The sequence below is a fragment of the Tribolium madens genome, unplaced genomic scaffold (genome assembly GCF_015345945.1).
Source record: "Tribolium madens isolate multiple individuals breed KSU strain unplaced genomic scaffold, Tmad_KSU_1.1 Scaffold_91;HRSCAF=231;Tcas5.2_LG7, whole genome shotgun sequence".
Taxonomy (NCBI): domain Eukaryota; kingdom Metazoa; phylum Arthropoda; class Insecta; order Coleoptera; family Tenebrionidae; genus Tribolium; species Tribolium madens.
Genome location: NW_025401063.1, coordinates 7041513 through 7062415, shown reverse-complemented (window position 1 = coordinate 7062415; position 20903 = coordinate 7041513). Strand labels below are relative to the sequence as shown.

General features: G+C 31.8%; 1 protein-coding gene across 1 annotated transcript in view; it reads right to left on the bottom strand.

The window, feature by feature from the left end:
* LOC123010786 (homeobox protein prospero) overlaps positions 1-19825 on the bottom strand; it is a 72778-nt gene extending 52953 nt beyond the window's left edge. The window contains exon 1 of the mRNA XM_044407903.1: positions 19807-19825. The gene's annotated coding sequence lies outside the window, so the exon portion shown is untranslated. The remainder of the gene's footprint in view (positions 1-19806) is intronic.
* Positions 19826-20903: the final 1078 nt, after the last annotated feature.

The following is a 20903-nucleotide window of genomic DNA, read 5'->3' as shown; positions in this document are numbered from 1 at the left end:
TGAATCCATTGTTTTCAGAACTTGTCACGAACCCACTCTACTTGTCAGGTCGCGATGACTCAATGTGCTGCTCTGGCTTGAAATAATCTCTACCTACTGATGTGATCCAAAAAATATGTATTCAAATTAGTTTTCTTCATTAAAATTAGTAAATTGACGTAATAGCATAATAGTAATTAATTAATTAGCTTTTAACAGAACCAATCAGCTAGAGACAAAAACGGAAAGCTGCTTTTATGATTAAACTCTATTAAACTCTATGTACTGTCGCAAATGCCAGCTTAGTTATATTTAAAATAAATAATTTTCTCAATAGGACTATACAATTCTTTATTTAAATAGTCATGAAAGATTTATTTCATAAGTGTCCAACCGAATGTAAAAATTTTGAGTTAAATAATTTAAATTGATTTTAAAATGCAACAGAAAAGCGTCCTCTGTGTAAATATGCCCTGGCAGGTTATGGGTCTTAGCGGCGAGATGACATCGGCGCCGCTGATTTTTTTATTTGAAATGTAATCAAAGTGTAGGTAATCCGACAGATTTACGGGACGTGGCAATTAAAGCTCTGTTGGAGTCTGAGTCCGGCGGACTAAATACGCAATAAGTGAGGTCGCTGACAAATACCGACTGACGGATAGTGGACGGTAGATGTAATGTTACGGACAAGCGGCTCTCGACGGAACTACGACTACAGCTCGACCATGGTAATGTATGCAACTGGAATTAGTGTCACTTAATCCCATCACCTACCACTAAATCAATGCAAATGCATTGTAAGGACCCGCTCGGAATGAAATGAGGGAACGAAGATTCTTAGATTGACCGTCGAAGCCTTCTCGGACATAACCCCAATTAAGTTCCATCAATTTGCCGGAAGGGTTGTCAGCAAGAAGAACCCCAGTCGAATCGACAGTCTTCGGAAACATGGATTGGTTTTTGGTTCGCCTCCAAAATACCCGAAGTTGCCAACATCGTGTAGTGAATCAAAAGACGCATTTAATTTAACTTTTATTTGTCCTAATTGATCTAAATTGGCATTGGACATCAATAATTTATTCAAAATGCAGAAATTTGCAATGAGAAAATATACAGGATATTTTACGTAATTTTACGAGGCCTGCGCCTGTAAGATGCAATCAATAATACATATTCCGATACGAACTCGATTACAAATATTGAAAAATTGAATAATCTTCTTTAGTTTGTCCACCCTTTAAAAAATTACATCGTTTTTAGTTAGTTAGTGATTAAGATAGATAAACTATAGAATCATATTCATGCCGTCTCTTGTTAGAACAAATGATAATTGTTTCTGACTATTAATTAAGACTATTAATGAAACAGTGATTAGTTTGACAACTATTGTCATGGGTTTCCAAAAATTAAATAGTTAGAAATGTATTTTTTGTATCCAGTGTTTTGTGACTTTTGTATATTTGGGTACATTATGCGCAAGCCTCGTAAAGTTGTGTGAAACACCCTGTACTTATAGTGTTTTTTCCATAAGTTAAACATATACCCAAATTAACACTATAATGTGTTCCATACATATAAAATATCATCGATTCTTTGGTAAACAGTAGGTGCCACTTAAAACAAAGCTCAGAATATTGATACCAAAAACAAATACGTTTATCAGGATAATAACTACTGAAACACAGGAAAATTTCGAGTCTAATATTTTTAATACTGATTACGTGACTAGTGAGTAATAGAGTCGTTTAAATTTATTGTAGTACGATTATGCTTAGGTTAGATACGTAACCACATATCATTTTATGCTATTAATAATGTCTTGTAAACAGTTTAAACATGTTTATACTTCACCGGGTATAGTTACTACTAATGCGAAACAAATAACTACTTAAAAGCTTTAAATGTTAGTAATAGACGAAGATAAAGAAAAACGTGTACAATGTGACTACAAACCCGTAGTAATGCTGGATAAAAAATATTTATCACTTTTGAGTTCTGGTTAAAATTAATAAAATTAAAATAATCTACTAAATACCTATTTTAGTAAAATACCTACAGCAAAAATTACGTCGAAGAGTAGAAGGAAGACTATTGTCCCCGACTTGTGTGCTCTTTGTCAATAATAACTAAAAAGAATAGACAATTTATAAATTGCTAAAGTCTGTTTTTTTTTAAATGGAAATTACCAAGTCAAAATTTTGGTGAAAAAATTGGTAGCAGCTTGTCTCCATAGCCACAAATTTTGTTTGCTCTTTGTTTTTGTCCCCAGAAATTTTGTTAAAAAATTATGGTTATGTGTTCAAATTGAGATGTTGTCAAAATTTTGACATTTTTTGAATCTTGTGTGCCGGTTTGCCCTTTGAAAGCCCTATAATTGAATACCTGAGGACAGACATCATTACCTAAAGTCTAAAGACAGAATTCAGTGCAATTCAGTGAATTCAAGACAGAAACACACCGCAAGTAAGTACAATGTTGTGGACAAAAATGAGATTCTTGCTACAAAAATTTTGAAGAAAAAGGATGTATATACAGAAAAAAGTTATTTAGCAAAAGATACAAGTGGGTATTACGATGATTGGCAATAAATTTTGTGTAATTTATTGAAATGAGCTCTTCAGCTTTAGTTTCAAAATTGTTACTTTTTCAACTCGTTCCTCAAAAACGATGCACAAGACATTAAGTTAATTGCGTTCTTTCCGAGGTTCTTTCTCATTCATGTTTATTTTGTATTTTCGTCAATTTTTTGCTAAAAATTAAGAATGTTTAGCAAACCTGCATTACAAATTGCGTCTACATTTTAATAGGCCCTTTTTCTAACTTCCTGCTTGCCAACTATTCGTTTCCAAATTTCGAAAAACTGTTAGTGTACCGAATTTGTTTCTTTTTTGGTGTTTCGTCTCTAAATTTTCTTTGCCAATTTTTTTTGTTGACGTTTAATCAATTGTTTTCAAATTAATTCAAAAAACCGGAACTGCCAACTTCCTTTATTAAACTTACCAAGAATGAATTTACTAGTGATGCCAACGTTAAGACTGTTTGGCATTTCCATTAAAAAAAAACAGACTTTACTGTTTGTACATGATACATACATAATCAGGATTTAATTTGCTTCCATTTATGTAAAGCTGTTTATGCAATTATGAGTACGTATGTAGACACGATATAATTCCACATGACAAAACTGTTGTCAGATGTATTATAATTTTTAATTCATTATCGTTTTGTGTTTACCTACATTTGGCGCAACAAAATACTACGTAAGATAATAAAGACATTTCAGCGTATATACTGTTCATTCATAACTTATAATTTTAGTGTAACTGTGCATTTAAAAGTTCTTAAAAAAAAAGAAAACATTTCAGCACATATCTCCCTTCTCCATCATCTATTATTCGTGTTTGTTTGCTCATAAGCTCAATTCATGCAAGGGTTAATAACGTTCATAATTAAGCTTGGAAAGACCAATAATAACTCTTTTTTCGTAGCATCGTCTTTTAATTCTTCGTTAAGTATCTTGGCTTCTGTTTGTCTCGAAGAAAATACCGGAGGATTAAAATTACAAGTAGCCATGAAACGAGAAAAGGGTTGACTGCTTTTAAGTCTCGATGCGCTCGGTTTTAATTAAAAAGTATTTAAGTATTCCAGCGACGCAAAAATATAAGCATAGAAAGATTTTAAGTCCGTAAATTAGTTCATTATGTTTCATCTACAGGAAAGCTTAATAAAAAATACATTGTAAACTGAGCAAATATTCACCCCTTTATTTTTTAAGTATATCTGGTTGCCTACCCAATTGAATAATTTGAGCTTTCAAGCTTATCAAGCACAATCGATATTTTCTAAAAGTGTCTTTATCTTTATGTAACTCTTCTAAAACTTATCGTTATTTGTTAGCAGGTGTTTTATTAGTAACCTGTTATCAACACGTAGCATTAAGGCGTATGTAGGTTGTGAGCATATCTAGAATAAATATTTTGCAACCATATGGCAGGATCGCACCGTTATCTTAAATTCTATGTTCCACCCCTCTCACCCCCGCTCCACATGAACCATGCCGATGTCCTAAATAAGAATGTTAAATACGCAAATAGGGAAAGTCATCAATCTCCCCACTTTATTCATTTCTTTGTAATTTTCCTAAAAGGCCGACGTTAATTTTAAAACGCCGGACGTTTTAATCCTGCAAAGAACGACCAACTCGGACAGCAGGAAGCGGATTTTAAGGGCTTTTTATACGTATATATTTCTTTCCTTTGTCGCAGGACAACGAATTAATGGTGACGCAAAAAAGCGATTTTAAACATGTATCGATACACCAAGACATAATGGATCCCAAACCTAATAAATATAAAAGAACGATTCAGTTTTATAGCGACAAGAATATCGGACGCATTCTGGAAGCAATTTTTTATAGTGCTTCGGTTAGAATAAAAAAGAAATTAACGCCGTTATTGTCACCAATAAAATGTAAAAGTTGAGTGGTGTGTTGATCTTATGTGGGGACGTTTATGTCTTAGAATAATGACTTCGCAGAGCTGAACAAACACACCCGATAGTCGTATTATTAACAGATCTTTTAATATAATTGTATACTATTCATGCCAAACATTTAATAAATATTATTATAATTCAAATAAACAAAACTGATTCTTAAAAATAAATTAAAACCATTATTATATGAGGTAACGTAGGGCGTAGTTTTTGCCTGCTTTGAATCTGGCCATCACCTTAAATGTAAACTCAGTTCGCTGGGGTAAAAAATAAAGGTGTCGTTCTTAAAGCACATTGTGAAGATTTTATGTTTATGCCTACATCACATAAAAGCACCTAAACAAAACTTGTCGGATACGGTTTATGTGACAGCAATCAAATTTTGATTACAGAGGGGAAAACGGCTTTGACCGAATCGCATTAATATAAACATAACAATAAAGTGAGAAGTTTAAATTATAACAAAATTATATAAAAACTGAAATTTGAAATAAAAAAATAAGTCATCATGACATTTTAAAAACTTTTCATAAACATTAAAATTATTATATTTTATTTACATCATAATTCAAACAAATAAGTTTGCCTTGTCTAACTTTGCCTTGTTTGTTAGTTCACAAGCATAATTATTATTTATACAAAAGTATTTACATTATGGTATAGATTTATTTAAAGTAGATCAAAAAGTTGAAACAGATTTTGACTTTTTGTACATTTAGTGTATCAATATTTGATCATTAATAAATATTATTCATGATAATAAACACAACCGTGCTCTTTTATCATATTTGTATATTCGCTAGAAAGGGCATCTATGTTGAGTCTCCTCAGCAATTGAATGCTCTCCGCGACTGCTTATACTACATATTATGTAAGTATTCTATTACAATCATCATTACAACATATATCTTTCATATAATAGTATATTATAATAATAGTTTATAAGCAAGCCTTTAAAACACGCATGACGGGTTTAAGAGCACCATGCGTCAGCGGAGTTCTTTTACGTTGTAAGTGTTTTAAAGGCGCTTATAAACGAGTGTTATACGCTATTTTTTATTATACCTGCCCATTTACGACCTTTTATGAGCATTGAAAAAATGTGAATTTACACAATAAAATTATCAAAGGTTGTTTGTGAATCGTTTTCGTAGAGACGGTGACTAGTTTACGTTGTTAAGCACATTTCTTCACGTTGTAATTGGTCCAGACATTTCACTATTTCTTGTTACCTAAACAACTTTAAAATTCAGCGTGCTGTAAAGGCCAAATTACGCATGTTGCAGCGTGTTTTAATTTAGGATTATGGTGCAGGTATAATAAAAAAATATAGAATATCTTGTGCAATATAGACCATTATATTTGTATTAATAAGGCTAAAAAGAATAAATAATGATTAAGTAGTAAGTAATTTTCAAATCTATTTATTGTTTTTATTACATCAAATTTAAATACTATCTTAATTAGAAAATTGTGCTTGATTATCTGTGAGTTCATGTCTATCATATATATACCTATCGGGTGTACTGATCTATATGCGATTATTGCACTCACACTTATTAAGTTGGGATTGAACCAGTTGATTCAGTTCATGTGCATACAGTAGCTTAACCCTTTTTCGTGTGGTAATAATTCCATCAGTAAAATTATTTGTAGAAACCTAATGTACTGTGTGTACATTTTTTATTATGTACTGTAAAAATTACATAAAATACTTATCTAAAAAAAGTAATACAACACTAGAAACAAAACAAAAAAATAGGTATGCAGAAAAAACTTTGAATCTTGGTTACATTGGTTTGTTCATTATTCTTTGGTATTAAATAAATATTAAACAAAAATTAATGACTATTAAAAACATATAAATAACGGTAGTAAACCATGTTATACAGACTAAGTTAGCTTTACGACTCTAAGAAGAAATAAAATTTTAAAAATTGAGGAGTCATTCAATTTTTTTAAGGTAACTGAAAGATATATCACTAATAAAAGTGAGTACAATAACTGGTTGTATATTTAGTTTGGATGGGTCCTAATGTTAACTAAATCACTCTGTAGGTATTTTTTAAAAGTCAAAATTGATCTTATTTAAACATATTATGATTTGACAATATTACAATAGACTTTTAGTTTAACAATAGAACTTAATTATCTAAATTATAAACTAAACAATTGAACATAAATTTGAATATAAAAAATAGTTAGGCAAAAAGTGTTTTTTGTTATAGAAAACACGTCAAAAATCCGGTTCCACGTGGTTGTCTATCACACGTGAGATGAATGGAAATGTATTGATTATATTTTAATTTCACTTACGTCATTGACAATCGTGTATAATTTTCATTCTTCTTTCAAAATTTCCGATTAAAATAATCTCGACGATAGTAGATTAAAAATAGTTGTAGCAAATATTCAGATAAAATGAGTAATGAAAATTGATAGGTATGGACTGGGGTACAGTGCTCATATGCAAGTTTTTTTTTCAATTTAATTTTACTCAAAACTGCGTTTTAGAGAAAGCATTATCGAATCCGGACGTCGACTGAAAACTAAAAATGACAGCTATAAATCAAGCAAGCTTTGAATAATATCCATATGCCAGGCAAGACTGGCAGAAACGGTTGCAACCACTGAGCTCATAATCTACGCTTCGTTGGTGCCCTCTATGAAATAGTAGCGGAAACTAGCGACCCAGCACTACTCGCCTCGTCCAGCAGGACGGAGACAAATGACGGTGTTCAAGCTCGACACACAGCGCCACAAAAGCTCATGCATAATATACGTGAACTAAAACCACAGGCTCCTTCGACGGAATGTGATGAAAAAGCGTCGAGCTTCAGTGAAAGCGATTTTTTACGCTTTTGAATATTGCAGGTTTTTATTGCTTGTTTTTTCTGATCACAATTTAATAATAACAAAAAAATTAAATAAATGTTTTTCAATTTATACAGATATATAAAATATTTACTCTTCGTTATTCAAAATATGTCGTGGTGGAAACCGTTTCATGTAAGATTGTCTCGGCTTGGTTTTTGGATTCTTTCGGTAGCTTTCATCTTCCCATCTTTACACATTTTAAATAACCCGAACTAGGATTAGGTCGGCGGCAGTTGGATGGCGGGGTTGAGGGGGCTTCCATTGTTTTAATCGAACTCATCTCGAGTTCTCATTTCGTGCAAATGTTAGCGGCCATGGCGGGGGAATATTAGCGCTCCTAAGGGCGGCCCGAGTTAGGGGTGAAGAGAAAGGGGTGTCAGCTTTATCGAGCAGAATTCTGCGTTTAATCTAACTTGCGATCTATTTGTTGAAGCCATATTCTCTCTTCCATGAGCTCGTTTGCTTTCAAGCACCAAATGGACCCCAGTAATGGCACGGTTCTGTTTCTATTGTCATATATACGGGAATGCTGGGCCCTGCGGAATTGGATGCTGGTGTTTTTCTTTAATTTACTTTGTCTCTTGTACTAATTAAATAATTTTGTAGAACGTTGTTGAATTTCTTTTACTTTACACTCGCACTCGTATTTCGAGTAAGCCGAATCTGCTATTTCTACATCCTTCATAATGTGGAGCTTTATTCTCTTCAATGTTTGCGTGTTTTTCTAAACGTTTAACCTTAATTTTTCACACCTCTCCGAAAACAAACAAATTAAAAAGCTTTGCTTACCCTTTCCTCCGTTATAACTCCATAACATTATTCAGGTTAAAGGACTTTACGTCCACACGGATGTTTTTATACGCCACCAGAGTTATTTCTTGATTTTACATACATTCAGATATTTATTTCCAAATATTTATTATCAAATGTATTAAGTAACTAAAAAAGAATGTTTTGATTGATTTGAACAACACTTGGAAAAAATTTCGCTACTTATTGTAGAAAATTTATATAACGATGTTTATTTAAAATTGGCGTCATAGTTGGAGGTGATAAATGTGTGTTGCGAACGAACCACAATTTTTAATACGTCCGACGAGGTGTCACATGTCAGATTAATAACTTTCAATACAATGGTTCGTTCACAATCGAACTTTCATGGATAGCTTTGACGCCAAATTTAAAAACACCCGTTATTATTTATTTTTCCAAGGGTTTAAGATTCGCAAATGTTTACATCTAATCCCACACAGTTTAAAATTATGAGCAACGTAATGACTCATTAAATAGTATAAATAATCAAACAGCAAATAAATAAATAATACAATAATTATTATTATGCAGCCTGCTTTTTGCTGATTTGTTCAATATTGATTAATAGTGAGAATAATTTGAAATAAATGAGGAAAATATATTTTGTTTGACATAGACAAAAAATTGTTATTTTTATATTAAGTGTGATAAACAACTGTTTTTTTTAATGCAAAAATATGCCATTTCTTGTATAGACCAGTATATATAGTTAGGTATACTTATCTGTCTAAAAGAGATTTTTTGGTGCATTTATTGCAAAGTTTATGGAGACCTGAGAAGTAATCATAACCACAATTTTTAAGTCCAAAAGATATTTATTAATTATAACGTGTGTTTTTAATTTGATTAGAAATAAGATATTGTGAATAACATTAGTTTATTGCTAACTTTTTTTATACAATAAGACAGCACGTAATTAAAGGTGCACATCAAAATGAAAAAACAACAAATAAAAAAAACAAAAAAATATTGTCTGTTTCAATTTTGAATTTGCGTACAGATTTAAAATTCAAAGTTTTAAACGAGTTGTCTGTACTATAAAATCCGTTTGTATCATTTTCCAACAAATTTAAACGAAAATCATCAGTTGCACCATACGAGAGCTGGGTAATACCTAAATGGTAAAATTAAAATGAGAAGACCAAAAGAAAACCGATTTGTGCAGTTTTTGAGAAAAAGGAATTAAAAACATTTGTTACCATTAGTTTCAATTGCATTGGTACCATTTGGTGTAGTGTTAATATAAGTAGGTAACTACTGACACCGTTGAGATCCAGAATTCAACAAAAAACTGGACCATCACGGTGTATCCCCTGAATTCTTTCAAATAATAAAATACTTATAAAATTATTTTTTAATTTTTTTTGCTAAAAGGTCTTGCAAAAAATATTATACTCGTAAGCATATTATTTCCAACTAACTAAAAACTAATTTATTCAAAAACAAATTTACTCCAACGAATGTGCAACTCTGCTAGTTTAACAAATTGACGGCTTTTAACACAAATCGATTTGTTAAATCCCGCTTTAGTTTACTTGTTATTAGCTAATCAAATTTATTTTTGTTTGTTTAAAACACTACAATCTACAATTTCTTACAGATAAAATTAGTAGTCGACTCTTATGTGTTTATTTTTTTTCTTAACAATATTTCCTATAGGGTGAGATAGATAGATAGATACCAAGAACATGAAAAAAATGTTTAAAAACTTCTATCTGTCAAAAAATTTTGACTTTTATTTTTTGACATTTGACATTTTTTATATCTATTTAATGATACTGATGATCTTGTATATATTTTTTTACAATTATTTAGTAAAGGGACAAAAATTTTGCCAATAAAAGCCACAAATAACATTGAACAGAGTTACAATTTAGGATACAGCTTTCTTGTTTCTTCTTTTAATAGCCTATAGCAAAAAAACTTGCAAAATTATTTCCCCAACAGAAATAAGTAGAGTCAAAGTGCAAACTTTAAACCCTCATAACTTCGAAATTTTTATAGATAATTTTTTTTTTAATTTTTTCCATGTTCCTGGTATCTTACCATATTATGGCAGTTTTCTCTGGGGCGCGAGTTCTAGCGCAGCCTGTATATTGATGACATAAACATGTGTCTATTTATATCATTGAACGTTCGAAAATATAATTTGCACTTTTCGTTTTGTGGAAAATTATTTTACATTTTTTATAGTTAGTAGATAAAATACTAAACTTGCAACTGAAGACCAGTTCATGACCTTCCATGATATAACTTTTTAATATTAATTATCTATAAGATAATCGATCAAATCTTTCGCACCTTCGTTAACTAAAATTATTTGCAGTTTATCAAAGTAAAAAAAATAAATGCGTAAAATCGTCGAATTTCTGATGATCCATAGCCCACACGTGTTATATTCCCAACGTAATTTTTTTTGAGTTGCGAGGTAGCGGTTTAGGGGGGCTGAGGTTACAGGTCAAAGTGAGTTCGACCTCGCAGATTTAAGCCAGCCGTTCTGATCCCACGGTCATCTCTCCTGGACCAGGGATGCTGTGAGCACTTTTATGTCCTTTCTTAACTAACCAAACCTGTTCAAGACGATCGTTACTATGCCATCAAGGGTGGAGAACACCGTCGTGAGAAATACCTCGCTGACCACTTGCATCGCTTCCATTAATAATTATTTGAATTAGGGTGTTTTGTTTGATATTCAAATAAAACGAACAATTTCAAGACCAGACGTTAAATAGCCGCCCAGAAAACAAACTTTACTTTCAACTTCTCATGTTTATAGAAACAATTTTAGTGAAACTGTTTAAAATTGAAAAGAGTAATGTTGCTAAATTTTATTTTTATATTTCTCGGTATTTAATACAGATTTAAGAATTGGTTTTGTCTCCAAGCGTGTTGGGTCCCGTTTAAAATGTGCCCTTTCAACACCCTACACATGGCACGTGTTGATGACACGCGCCCTAAATTTTCAAAAGGGTCCCGTAAGAGGATAACTCTTTAACCTTTGACACTTGACACAACAAGTGATATTCCACCGCTTGAGTCAAAGGTGAAACTGGTTTTCATGTATGGGACGCATGCCATGAAAGTGTTACACTAAACCCGTCTAAAATACTTTACATGTATGGAAAATGTAAAATAAACTGAAAGTTCTACTGAAAGAAAAAAAGATTTCAAATGTATTTCAGTAAATGTTTTTTTTTATAAATAGGTAGCAACTAGGTATTTATTGAAAACAGTTTTGTGACTTTCCTGTGATTTCTTTTGGATATTTGTAAGTGTGATGTTTAGAATCTTGTCGAAATTTTTTCATATTTATGCGAATGATTACGTTCTGCCCTTGCTGTAATAACCGCCGGTTATAACTGGCAAGACAAGTTACACGTAATCCTCGCACCTCGTATTTTGCACAATACAATTGTTGACTACGTGTGTTGTTATGCAAATCCTTAATGCTCTAGTTATCAAATGTAAAAAAAAAATGATTTTAGTTTCATAGATATCGACGATATAGTGGTGGCAGTTGCGCTAAGTGGTGACGATTTGGAGGCCTTATGACTATTAGCAGGAATCGAGGGTGGTGGCAGTTGGGTCGTGAAGCGATGGTATTTTTTCAGGGCCCAAAATTAAACAAGCCATAAAAAGGGCTTTTGATGGAACATCCCGAAATATCGTAATACGCGGCCATTAATTAAAAACGTCGTTTGGCAGCAATTAGCTAGATGAAACCCTCAAAGCAGCAGCGACTCTTCAGCCGGACTGCATTTGACATCCAAGAGTGCCGCGGATCGCTGTGATTAATGAGCGGGACAATTGCCCATCGCCACCCTCTTTATCCTCGCAACCTACTCGGATCGAGAGAGTTAAGAAGAAGGGTTAAACCAATAGCGTCCACGATTCATTAGCGATTGCGACATTTTATATTTTGTAAATAGACGATGGACATTTAGGTGTAAGTGTATTTAGTGGACGATGTTTGATCTGTCAACATATTTGTATTTTTATTAATTACCAATGAAGGCTTCTTGGAATCATAACACTACAATGAAAAAGTGTATGCGGATAGATTGTGTTACTGTTTGGTCATCGAAAGGGTTAAAGACCTTAAAGTACAGTGCTTCAAAATAGTGCTTTTATTTAAACAGCGTTGCTTTGAAATATTCTTACTATTTTTTTTTGTAATTACAGGCAATAGTGGGCGTTTGAGACTTGTGCAACAGTGGTCACATAGTTTGATTGTAGAGGAATGTAATAAAATACTTGTTGCAAAAACTTGTGGCAGCAATCCAAAAGAGCAAACTATTTGGTGTATTTGGATGCGAATAAATTTTCCGGCTCATTGCGCTTCAAGAGTACTTTTATCTTGAATTTCATTGCAGTTTGAAAACTATAAATACCTAAAACTAATAACTAGATATAACTAGACTTTGTGAGAACCAAACGAATATACGCGAAGCTAAAATGCAAAACAACAAGACTCCAATGAAGCATAAACAACTCTAGTCAAACTAAAGTTTTCATGATATAAAACAGTAATGAAGCATGTATCGCTTCTGTATGGTGGCTAATGCTGCTGGAATCCTTGGAGAGATAATTAAAGTCTGTCGCCAGCTAACGAAGCTAAACACACACATTCATCACTCCGCCGCCCCCAACTCATCCTCTCCAATGCCGCCTCCGGACTTTATCCCGCACCAAGTTCTGTGTAATTATCCACTGTGTGTTTATCCAATGAGATTAGATTGAAACCAATACTGATCAATAGTCTTACCGAAAGGTCAAAAGTTTCCTTGAACTCAAAGCACAAACAAAAATTTTGGGTTGAATTTAGCCAAAGATTTACTCGATCTACGTACGGTTCGTCAGATGAAAATAAAAATGATTTTAAATTAGTCAAAGAAACTGCCACTTAAAAGATTTAAAATTGCTAGGTACTCCGTTTGAACAGCTTTTGGACTGAATTTGTGAGCGGTTTGCATCTATGCCTGGAGCTTTCATGTATTTGTGTACAATATTTTGAAAATTTACACATGTTTCGGGTAGAACAAATGTCAAATTAATCGCGAAGAGTTGATTGTCAGAAAGAACCATGAAAAATAATCCTTCCCCAACATCCTACCGAGCAGAATTAATTTCCGGTTCGAAAAAAAGTAATCCGTTATTCTAAAATATCATCAAAAAATCCAGTGTAAACTGTGATAATAAAATTTAAAAAAGTCTATAATTGGATTATTTCATATAGACGGCCCCTTTCAATTACGTCCAGATCCGTTACGAAAACAACTTAAAACAACTGTGTTTTGTTAGTTTTAATTTTTTCCCGATATATCGACAAATTCAACAGAATTAAGTGAGAGTGAATTTTTGCTCGACGTGTTTACGAAACAATTCCGCATTTTTGTTTGTCGTTTTTTCAAAGTTATACATCGAACGCACCTACTGCGATCTGATGATGAGATAAGCTGGCGAGTGGTAATTGTTTCATGTTATTAGTGGCCTATTGGCATTGATTTGTCTCGATTATGGGTTAAGTGGAATGCAGTCGATTCTATTTATGCCCCACGTAGCAATAGTAGCGCCTATCAGTGCCTATATCCCGCCTTCTAATACACATTCCTTTCAATAAAATTCACACATTGAAAGCAATAACATTTTGGTTAATTTTTAACCAAAAAAAAGTTAGGTAAAGTTTGTTTTTTAATTTTTTTAATTCTTTTAATCCTTTTTAGTAATTTTACTAATTTTGAAAAGAGGCAAAGAATCTGCACATTTTAAAATACAGTATGTTCCCGGATTCAGTTTACAAGAGGAAAAAAATGGTATTTTTATTTTACGCCAAAACTGCAAAGGAAAAACATTTTTGCTTTATCTGAAACCAGCAAATCTGTAATTAAAACTTCATTATTCTAACTCAGTAGAAGGAAAAGTTCATTTTTCTCTTGATTTTGGTCTTTTTTCTCTGCTTAATAAGTCCTATTAGTCTAAGAGCCCGCGGTCGCCAGACCTTCATCATTTTATAAAAGTGGAAAATTTGTCAGTGCATACTACCAATACAGGTAGGAACGATGGGCAAGTATGAAGTTTGGGTCATCGTGGCTTTGGGAGATAACACGTAGCAAAGAAGTAAAAAATACCAACTTAAATTTATCAAATAAAAAAGCGTAATTTTTTTATATTGTCTTCGGAATAATATTAGAAATCACTTCATCCATTGTCAGACACTTAACTTCGTTTCAACCCCTTGTCAGACACCTTAAAACTTTAATAAATTGTAACTGTATACCTACTTACGTTATAGTGTAAAGGCTAAATTTTATACATGTTACTTGGGTAACTATTAGAAGATGTTTTCTCCTTAATCAGACAGTTTTGACAGTTCTAAGTGCTAAGTTCTAAATTTTAAATAAAATAAATGTAATTCAGTTTTGACAAAGTATCATCATGGGAGGCCTATAGCTTCCCTATATCTTCTAATAGTTGTCCAAGTAACATGTTTAAGATTCAGCTTTTATAGTATAACATAAGTACAGTAACGATTTATTAAAGTTTAAGGTTGTCTAACAAGGGGTTGCCACGATATTAAGTGTCTGGCAATGGATGGGGTGATTTCTTATATTATTCCGAAGAAAATATAAAAAAAATTACGCTTTTTTATTTGATAAATTAAAGTTGGTATTTTTTACTTCTTTGCTACATGTTATCTCCCAAAGCCACAATGACTCAAACTTCATACTTGCCCATCGTTCCTACCTGTGTTGGTAGAATGCGCTGACAAATTTTCAACTTTTATAAATGACGAAGGTCTGGCGACCGCGGGCTCTTGCTCTATATCACAATGGCGGTTTTATTATTTTGACAATGATGTCACTTTGACAAATGAGTTAAATAACAAAAACGTCTGTGAAATACATTATTTTAATAAATGGCAACTCAAAGAAACAGCCTTAAGATAAAAACCCATGTCATTTTTAACAAGAACTATCATTATTCAGTTAATAAATTAATTGTCAAAGTGACATACATAAGTGGTGTAGTTGTCAAATAAATAAAACCGCCAATGTGATAGGACTTAAAAATCAGGAGAAAAATTTTCTCTGAATCAGAATAATGAAGTTTTAAAAGTACCTACACATGTGATCGTTTCAGGTGAAGCAAAAATGTTTTTCCTTTGCGATTTTGGCGTAAAATCAAAGATAATTTTTTTCCTATTGTAAACTCATTCCGGGGACATACTCTATATTAAAACTTCAAATCATTTTTTGTTAACAATTTTTTACAAAAGTAAGTGAATAAATTACTCAAAAATGTAAAACTGAAGAGAAAAGTAGGTACTCGCCAATCTTGAAACAAGTTTCTCTTATGAGTATTTTGTTACTGTAACTAGATTATACTGGTTTAATTGTCCATTTTTTAATTCTTAATTTTAAGTTGAAAAATGTCAGTAATTAGGACAATTTTAGGAAAATAGACAACGTAATCTGTTGACAATGTTTCGTGTTTTATTATTTTTTTTTCTAGTCTAAACATAAATTTAAATTCCTATACTAGGTATAGGCTGAAGACATTACTCAAAATTCTGAACTCAAAATTGTAATTAGATTTACTGCTTAATTTATTAATATGTACAAAAAGCCAAACAAAAAGTAGTACAGAGTTCAAAGTTCGCCAAATAAAGCAAAAAATATGAAGATTTGAGTTTTGAAAACTCATATTTATTAAACAATATAATTCTATCTGGTTCAGATAATACATTAAACCACTTCTGACCAGATTACCTACGCCCAATTGTACACCCGAAGAATTTAAGTTATTCATATTGAAGAGGTATATTCTCAACAACTAGTCCAGACACCTTATCAATAAAGAAATGGAAGAGCTTTGCAAATTGGATTAAAATTAAATAAAATAAAGACAATGTTATTGTTATGTTCTAAAGATGCAAAGACAACCATCAACCAACGTACTAATTAGTAAGATGTTGTTTTTTGAGATACTTCTCTACTTGTATCTTGAGACAACATTTTAAGACATTTTTTTACAAAAAAGTATAATCTGGAATAAATATTTAATAGAAATTTTGTTAACTTGTTAATAATAATCATTTGGTTCATTCATATCTTTTCATTTGGTTTATAACAATGACGGGTAGCTAGCTTTTCTGTTTGCCATTGCACGCTTTTCATCCAAATTTAAATTTACAATTCCATTGTTTTTATAAAAATGCAGAATTCCTCAAAGTGGCAGCCTTTCCATTTTACCCCGAATTGGTTGTTTGTATTTATTAAATTTATTACTATTTGTATCATACTTAAAAGCGTTTTCATGCACCTAAGTGAAAAATAATTTTTTGTTGCCTTAAATAAAAACAATCACAGATAAACCAGTGTTTAGGTGTGATAGAATTTCATTCAGCAATTCACTTTGGCCCATTTACATCAATTTAGTGTCCATAATTAAAGTATCGTAACAATATTTGTCATTTGATTTAATGCCACCAATAATAAAAATTGCAAAGCCATTGTCGCTTTCACTCCGCATTTTTCCCGAGTTCAGCAAAGTAATGTATCCAGTGTCAACTCATCGATAGATCATTACGTCGTCACTTTTTAGAGAATATTTTTCGAATTCCGGTTTTGGTATGCTTGTGATTTAAGGAATCTCCCATTTTCGGTAAACGATTGCCATGCGGCAAATGCAATTTTGAAAACTAGCGGCACGTTAATAATGAAAAATAATGGTGCATCAGTCTCGGGTGTGTATATCATTAAATTTGATGGAAAGCTAGCTAAACGTCGACCAGAGAGGACAGGATGAACGGGGGGAGTGGAAAGTTAACAGGAGGTAAATATTTGGTCCTTTTGTCGCCCCTAGGGCATTAATCTTTGTCTTTGCGGATACGTCACGTTAGAGTAGGTACACGTCAGTGCAACAGTTTCAACATCGCAGATAAAATTTGATTTTTAATCAGATGCACGATTTTTTGGTATCGTTACTGTGTTGTAAATTAGCCCTAACATAAATTTTCAATTTGACTAAAATTAAATTATTATATTTTCAATTATAAATTTTAGCTCATGCATTATTATTTTGCAGATATTCTACTGAAATGTAGTAATGCTGCTTTTATAGTTAAAAGAAACATAAGTGAAAGCTTTGTACTTATTATGCTTCCAAATAGTAAATTTTTAATCTGTAATGCATTGTCTACTATGTATAAATAAAACATGTTTGAATTTTTCCAATATCACATAAACCAAGTTTTACCATAAGTGTAATTAATTTTGTTAAATGAATTAATCTTGATTTACTTTTACTTGAATTTACTTAACAAAATTTTTATTTCATTTGTTTACAACTTAAACTAATTAGTGAGTTACGAGTAGTAGTTGGATACTTGCTTTATATCTACGTCAAAACAATAATTAAGCCAATTAATCCATGGACTAAATAATTTTGAATCGCACGAGTAAAAACATCAATTAAAAAGTTTTTCGTTTATTTATGTGTTCTTTAATTCGATTTTAAATGCACTTTTATCTCTAAACATATTCAACTAATCGATGCAAAGTTATATTTACAAATAATTAAAAGTAATATTACCAGTTACTTAGTTAACTAAAATCATAATACATGTTTGTACAGTAACGTTTAAGCTAAACCAGGTTTAACAGCGAGAAACACCAGAAAAACCAAGAATGAAAATAAAACGAATCCCGCAAACTGACCTAGGCTAAGCAATGTTCACAAAAACTCATAACTTAATTAAAAAACGCATCGCAGGTGGTTCAAAGTACGGTGATAATAAAGAGAGTTGGTGGAGGCGCTGCCAAAGGTTACGGTAACGGCGGATGTAAGTAGCATGTGTGGATAGGGTTACGAATACATTTGTTAGTCACGTGGCACTATAGTTGGCCAATGAAAAAGCACGCTCGACTGTATCGACTTTTACACGATGTGAGTTTGGTGGCTCTTGAACTAAACTTGATACTTTAAGGGTTTCTAAAATACGGAGAGCAAACTAATTCTAAATAAAAAATTTAAAAAAAAACTATAATTTGAATAATTATGAATTATAAGATAAACATTGTATTTAATGTAATATTTTATTGAAATAAAAAAGTTTATAATAAATTTTCCAAGCAGAAAAATGTTATTGTAAAGTAACTCTGTTCACATGAAACACCCAAAAATTAACAGTCCAGTCAATAGTGAAACAAGTACTTATACATAAAACGCTATAGCATTTTTCATAAAACTAAATGCAGAAAAAATAAATAAAACATATAAAAGTGAAAGAAAAATATTGGAACAGAAAGTGCAATTAAAAAACATCTCTGTTCAATATCTAGCTTTAAACGAAAATAGATGTAGGTATACATATAATACTTTATTCAAGGCCGAATTTACCCCTCTCATTAGAAAAATTTTGCATTTGAAGTTGTAAAAATGTTTTTTTTAGTTGGTTTTAAGGTACAGGTACTTTCTTGTTGAGAAAAATATTACAAAATCACATTTTCCCTAAAAAAAATAAATTTTCAAATAAATAAATCTTTACAATCTATTCAAATTACCTGAAAATATATTAATGTAATACGTGATATTTCAACTAAAACAGATCAAATCTTCCTGATATGGTACCTACATGAAAAAATGTGGTTATACGAAAAACTAAGACCGATAAAAACAAATGAGTTTTAAATTTGGATTCTGCAATACGATTATTATATTTTTTCAGAACAGAAAAGTTTTGATCAAAACATTCAAACACGATAAAAAAGGGCCACTTTCAAAACTTTCTGTTATTTTCTGAAAATTCCTCTAATGAAAATAAAATTAACATTATTCAGCATCTCGAAAAACATAGTCACCAAGAAAAAGTACAGTGTAACGGTGAAAACAATAATTATTAATTTTATTTTTACATAATTATTTAGTAAATAAAATAATAAACCTGTGAAACATTGCGTGCATTGTGAACAGATATCTGTGGCACCAATTCCCACTATCTGTGGTCACGACGACTCCTATACATAATTACAACAACTTGATCAACAGTAGATTAACCATACACTAATTAATAAATCATTTGGAAAGATTAATTTTGTTAAGTTGGTTAAATTAATACCGCATCAGCACGTAATCAAATAATTTTGTGATGATTCAACCTCTGTTCACATTTTGAAAATAAACAATAAATAATTACACTTAAATAAAGTCATTAAAAAGCGTTGGATTTAAAAAAATATATGTATTGACAAGGCTTGCAATTGTGAGATAAAATGTTTTTCACCACAAAACATCAAGTTTTGCTATAATCCCTATTGTTGTTTTTTTTTTAATTTTTAAACAATAAATTCTTGATTCTTTTTCTTCTTATTAATGAACTGTGCTCAAATAAAATTGTACAAAAATATTTGTATAAACTAAAAAGCTAGACTGCTTTACTCTAGCTATACAATTTTTTTGTCGTTGTGGTTAAATTATTCTAACGTGTCACTCTACTAAAATATGTTTGTGATACATATTCAGGTGATTAAAAATTCCTTTACAGCCGGGTATCCAAACTTGGCGGCCGCATTGCACATAAACACATTTAAATTTAATTTGAATAAAACATCTGAGGAACACGAAATTCGTTAACTTACTCACCAATTCCAGTAAAATTCTTCGCCTCGAAACCACCGGGGTAATTTCAACCCTCATTTCTTCTCCCATATCTGCGTCTGAACCCCGACATTCCCTGCAAGTCAGACAAAGAGAACTATAACAACGTGTCGCCAAGGGACCCCAAGTAATATCTCAGGGCGAATTCTATGCTTATAATTAAAACTTTGCAAATTCCGTTGATGTACTTGATGAAAATGAGAGAAAATTGAATCCATAAATTATGCATGGGGCTGAACCCTGTAAGACCTCCGCGTTTCATACTCGCAAAGATAAAAGCGATCGCGCTGCCTCCAAATGGAAAATAATGGAGGATTGGATATTATTGGTCGGTAAATATAATTATTTATTAACAAACATCAAATTTTGTTGTGTAAACAGTAATTATGAAATACTTCATTCATGTGTAATGCCTTTTGATGTACCTTTTATATTTTAATAAGCAAGCGAGCTCGATAAATAGCCAGTTTTTAAAAAATGGTCACTCAGTTTTTCCGAAATGCACAATTTTGAAATCCTCAACCCCATAACTCCACGATATTCAACCCTTATTCTCATCATTAAATTCACTCTTAATTCAGCATCACTCCTTTGATTCTTGGAATATTAAATGTGCAATCTACATATAAAAAGCGCGTCAAATCAACCTGCTTTCAATTCACACGGTGACCACCTTTACTATATTCAAATACACTTCCCAATCCTTCGACTTGTTGGAGAGGGATACAGCTAGAATTGCATCTATTTGAGCTTTGCTTCAGACAAGGATACTTGCAGGAGACAAGACGAACCGGTTAGATAAGGTTCTTGGATTCCTTCCGACTTGATTTTATTAATTTAGTATCAAATTGTACACCGATAGAAAGAAACCTAAAATTCGGAACGCGGCTACCGGATCTAAAGTTGGTTCCTTTAAAAAATAGCCCGCGATTTTTTTAAATAATTGTGTGTGAATACCTAATATCAATCCGATATTTTGGATTTTATTATTTACTATTTTATAAGGCAAGTGTTGTCACATTTTTTTTATATGTTTTAAGTAGTTAACTTTTGCATGTCTATCTTTTTAATTATTTTTTATA